This window comes from Neolamprologus multifasciatus, chromosome 15 (assembly GCF_963576455.1).
Source record: "Neolamprologus multifasciatus chromosome 15, fNeoMul1.2, whole genome shotgun sequence".
Taxonomy (NCBI): domain Eukaryota; kingdom Metazoa; phylum Chordata; class Actinopteri; order Cichliformes; family Cichlidae; genus Neolamprologus; species Neolamprologus multifasciatus.
This window is the reverse complement of record NC_140453.1, coordinates 31,087,316-31,093,315: the sequence shown is the minus strand read 5'-3', so window position 1 is coordinate 31,093,315 and position 6,000 is coordinate 31,087,316.

The following is a 6,000-nucleotide window of genomic DNA, read 5'->3' as shown; positions in this document are numbered from 1 at the left end:
TCGCACACCTTCTTTTTGGGTCCTGAAGGACCTTTCGGTGGCCCCGCTCGCACCCACCACGCTTCCTCTCCCTGCACGTGTAACTGATCAGTACTTGTTCTGCTGAATGTGTGAGCAGTGCCTGAAGTAAGTTAGCCGGAGATCTTTGATGAAATTAGTTTGGGAGACAGTTCTAATAGAATTAACTCAGTCAGTCAGCGAGTCAGCGAGTCAGTCTCCATCAGCAGCTGTGTGAACTGAAGTGAATTAGGAGTCTGGCAACATCTTTTAATCAGCTGCTAATTCAGTCCTGAGTCAACAACTGGAGGAAGTACTGTGTGTGTTTCTCTGTAATCGAATAGCCTGCTAGACTCCTCCAAGACTCGTTTTTTAGTCCTATTTCCAATTAGAAAAACTAGCTACACAAAAGCTCTTCTGATAAACATAATTGCAGCAACAAGCAATAATTTTTTTATTATTTTTTTTAATTGTTGTTAAACAATAAATCAAAATGAAACTATTGACACTCATAATTCACTAAAGGCCGTTTCTGATTCTACTGATGATTGGTAAGGAGACGATGCAATTCAAGACCAAATTATCCATTTTAAATGTTATATCCTCGAAAACATCCTCGTCGCCATCGTGGCAGAGCTCGTCTGTGGCTGACTGCTTGTCACGCGGTGCTGGCCAGAATGAAGGAGGGTATCGATGGCATTTGAAAAGCAGCAGAGCGCCGTGGCCAGTCTGACCCTGCCATGCCCCGTCCTTTCAGCACGAGGCCTTTCAAACGCAGCTGGACAATAACAAATGTCGTCCGGCCTCTGAGCCGATTAGGAACCGGACCAGCCACAGAGGGACAGCGACACGATCTGACCCCAACGAAATCCAACAACACCCCTCTTACTGACCCGTTTGGGGGGGGCATAGGGGCCAAGGTCAGCGGCCAAGGTGACCTCTGATCTCCCGCCATGTTTGGACACGTCCACACACAATGCGTGGCCTAAAGCTGGTGATTAGAATATGTGGCGATAAAGGCGGGCGAGAGGACTCTAAACTGTTGCAGGCAAGTTGTTTGCATCTGTGTGTATGCTGTTGGCATGGTGACCTGGTCAGTGGACCTCAGACCACCGGACCTTCGCTGAAACCCCCTCCTTACCTCCCCCTGATGTGCAGCTCTTGTCTCAGGTCTCTTTGTTGCAGGGCCAGGAGGGAGGAATTACACCAGGGATGATCCCGTATTACTGGGCCTGCCTGCCTTTCAGGTTGGGCTTAGTTTTGTTGGCTGGCTTTGGTCTTATTCTCCTCATAGTCTTGCCACCAGTGAGTTGATCCCTTTGATGTCCCCATACACTGACCACCAGATTGCAACAATTCCCAGTTTATCCTTGCACAAATCTGCCCGGACTGTGTGTCAGGGACACGCAACACAGAGGATGAAACTGAATCATTATTTTGTACATGAGGTGAAACTTTGGCTTTTACTACAATGCAATTATACACAGCACATGTTTACAGGAAGTAATTCTTCAGTAATAAAAAATATATGATCATAAATTGTGTTTATTGGGCTTCTATTTAAACTCCAGTCTATATTGTAACATATACATACATACTAGGGGTGGGGGAAAAAATCGATACTGTGTAGTATGGTGATATTTTGTTTGCTAATAATGTATCGATACAGGGACAGCAGAAATCGATATTTTGTTACAAAAAAAGTTTTTGTGGACTGGAACATTCAGACTTCAGAGCAAGAATCCTGACATTCCTTCACTGTCCAAATGTGTTTAACTTTTTTTTTGGCAGCAATAAACATGACAGTTTACTTATTTTAATTTAAGACATTTTTATTTTAATTAAGTTTAAAACTTTTTTATTTAATGTAAAATTATATTTTGTTTTAATTTACTTTCAAATTCTTCAGTTGCTGAAGGGGCTGCATAGTTTTCATAAACTGCATAGTTCAGAATAGCTATAATTGTACCAGATGGTTGATTCAGTTAAGTTGGACTAGACTGTAATACAAACCGTTCAGTTTGTCAACAATAAAACTGAAATGAGAGAAAGACTGAGTGTGAGACTTTGATATTAGATAAAATGAATATTGATAAAGTTTACCTTCATGTACAGAATCTGAATATCGCAAAATATTTTATAAAATTGCAATAATATCGTATCGTGCGTTAAGTATTGTGATAATATCGTATCGTGGGATGTATGGTGATTCCCACCTCTAATACATACATACGTATTATTGCAACAAAAACAAAAATGAGATAAAAAATAATGCCGTTGTTTATTTACAAATCATGTGAACTCGTGCCAGCATCCAGCGACGACGAATCTTTCAAATGTAAAGATGGTGAGTTGTTCACCTCTCTTTGAGAGACTGTGTGGACAAGTTGTTCAACAATGTAAGAGCATTGTTTCTGAGCATAAAATTACACAGAATTTAGGGGCTTGATTGGCTGCAGTGCTCAGTAACTTTAAAGAATTAGAGAATCGGATAAACTCGGTGCGCAAGTGCCAAGGCCAGAAACGAATAACCTGAGGAATCTTCGGTTCTCAGATGACGCTGCTTTAGAAATGAAGAGACATAACTGTCAGTGAAGACACTTTGTGCCTGCATCCACAAATGCATGTAAAACTCTATCATTAAAAGAAAAGAAGAAGAACATAAAGCAGCTCCAAAAATGGTGCAACCTACTCGAAACCTCGAGCTCATTCGAGATTGATTGGTGCAAAGTGGAAAATGGTAAAAGTAGTGATTCTCATGTAGAGCTTTTCTTCTCTACTTGAGCACTCAAAGCGCTTTATACAACATGCTTCATTTACTCATTCGCACATATTCGTGCACAGTGTTGGGGAGTAACGGAATACATGTACCGCCGTTACGTATTTAAAATACAAAATATGAGTAACTGTATTCCGTTACAGTTACCGTTTAAAAAGGTGGTATTTAGAATACAGTTACTTTGTTGAAATAAATGGATTACACGGCGGTACTTCCCTGTTTCATATTGTGGTGGGTCAGGACTGTTTGGGTTTTGTTTGACAGCTACGTTCTGTTGTTCCAGGCGGCAGCGTTACGGTTGCCATGGTTACAGGGTGACGCTCTCTCTCTGCGTGTTTCCTGGGTTAGAGAGGCCTTTTTGTTGTTGTTGTGCTAAGCTAACAGGCAGAATGCTACAGGTATAGCTCTAAAGAATGTAGCATCATGGGCAGTGTAGTCCGTGCTGCAGGGAGAATGGACTGCCATACACGTTATGTGTCTGTGAGCGAGGGAGGGAGAAAAAGGAAAAGTACGAGCTGTCATCGAGCAAAAACGGGAGCTGGAAGCATGTAAATATAATAATAACCACTGCAGAGAGAAGAGCTCTGTTCCGTTGGAGCAGCCTTTCAACGCCTCTCTCTGTCTCTCGCTAGCAGAGTTTAGCCAGACAACAAAGTAAAGCTAGTTTTCGGCTACCAGCCTGATACGGAACCCACCGTATTAGCCAGAGGTCCCTTTACTACGGTTCGGAGCCGCGGACCTTCAGTAACAGTAATAAATCACAGCAATAGTACATTCATGTAGTTGTAAACAGCATGATAATATATTAAGTAATCCAAAGTATTCAGAATACGTTACTCTCATTGAGTAACGTAACGGAATACGTTACAGAATACATTTTGGGGCATGTATTCTGTAATCTGTAATCTGTAATGGAATACATTTTAAAAGTAACCTTCCCAACACTGTTTGTGCAAGCGCTTCTTTTCTATGCCTAAGTGTTGTTTATCTAACATTCACACTCTGTTGAAAGCAACTTGGGGTTCAGTATCTTGCCCAAGGAAACTGTGACATGCAGACTGGAGCACCCCGAGACTGAACCACCAACTTTCTAATTGGTAGATGACCTGCCTACACAGTTTTCCCGCTTTCTCCTGAGCTAAAGACACCCCAAAAAAACTCTCCTGTGGTTTGATGTTTCAAAATCTGAAGCTGTTTGTAGAAATCCTCCCTGGAAAGGAGACCCTGAACACTTGAGGAGCTGAAATTCTGGACACTTTAAGGTCCAAACTACAATAACTGGCCTCTTCTTTTTCCAAAGGCTTAACACAGTGAAACATGAAACATGTCCTTCTTCTAACTGTCACTGAATTCTATTTTTGTTGACACTTTTATGAAGACGCTGGTTTTAATTTGCCATCATGAACAATATGGATAAAATCAAACAAGCATGTTTTTGATACTGAGGTTTACACTTCACCAGCTTTGCCTCACTCGTCTTATTTCGTTTTCTCACCATTTCCTTCTATTGATCTTATGTTTTAATCAAGAATTATAAAATCCAATACCACTTTATTTTTTGTGTCATATAAAAAATGTAAAATCCAGCGCCAAACTAAGCCGTTCCTGATCTCTGCGGCGCCCCCTGCATCCTGTAGCTGGCCCGTCCATTTGGCCCATTTGGACTGTATTAATCGGCGACCCACAGCTAACCCCTCACCTGGCAGCGCTGTGCGCATATGTAGGAGGCAGTGTAGTGAGACGCCTTGTGTGTGACCAGTGGTCCGTACAGGGTATGTGCGTGTTTGTATGTTATTGTGTGCATGTGTGTCGCAGTGGAGCAATAATCGCTGGGGGTCTCGCTCTAACGCCCCTGTGTGTACTCATTCAGCACAGAGGTCGTGTGTCAGGGGGTCAAAGGGTCTACTGGGGGGAGGAGGTAGTGGTTATCACTGGTGGTGACTTGAGGGTACGAGGGCTGCGAGTGGGGAGGGTGCAGAGGGGGTGGTCGGTGCACATGCCGCAAGGTAGATAGACTATCTTAATTGGCCTCTGGAGATTACAGCGTGTGTGTGAGTGCTCACTGTCTGGGAAGATAAACCTGCTGTATCTCTATGGACATGAAATAAGAGGATAAGGATGATGATGATGTGCACGTGAGTGTGAGGTGTGTTTGTGTTTGTTAGCAGAAATGTGTTTGGGCACAGAAAACCTGCAAGTGGACATCAGCTGGATTCAGCTGGAACACTCAAGCTTAGACAAAAGAAAAGCTGACTTGAAACAAACGAGCAAAACAAGAAAAAAACTCCAAAAAACGAACCAACAAAGCAAATAAATGGAAACATTTCATCTTTGTCTCATCAAACCTCAGTAAGAAAGACGGATCAGTGTTGGTGTGCGTGGCTTTCAGTACTCTGAACACATGTAGGAGATCCTCAAATCCTTACACACAGCAAAGATGAGACAAAGACTAACTTTACACATTTCTCCTTCATATTCTTTATAGCTCGTGTTTTCAGAAAGCAGCTGGCCTGTGTGTGCGTGTGTGTGTGTTTGCGCGCACACTGCTATGCCCGTGTTTGCTCAAGAACAGTCAGTCTTGTGCCCTGTGACCACATTATCCACCTATTAAAGTCCTTATTTACCTCCCTCCTCTTAAAAGGACAGGCCATGTCTGGCTGATAAAAGGCTGCTGAGTGTGTTTCTCTCAAGGCTGGAGAGACGACGACGACTACAGTCGCCGAGTGTTGGCAGAGCAAACATTCCTGAGAACTCAGGATTACACACACACACACACACACACACACACAAACCCAGGCAATGGCTGATAGAAATGAAGGTTTAATCTAAAGGAAGCAGACTTGTTAACACGCACATGCACACACACTACATACAAAGAACTACATGCATTGATATCATTGTATCTTTTTGCTTGTTTTAATCTATGAAATGCATTGTGGGATCTTTTTTTTTTGAGTATGCAGTCAAGATTTGGGACATTGATGTTATTTATGTATATTCAAATGATGACACCAACTTAAATTGATGCACCCCACGCTTAAACTCCACGAAAAAAAACATACTCACACACACACACACACACACACACACACACACACACACACACGGCCTGTAGTTGTCCAGCAGCATTACAGCTGCTCTCTAGCAACAGTCAAACTCAGTGGGCGCAGAGAAAACTTGACTGACTGGTTCAATATTTGCTGGTCCAGAGAGGAGGCGTGTGG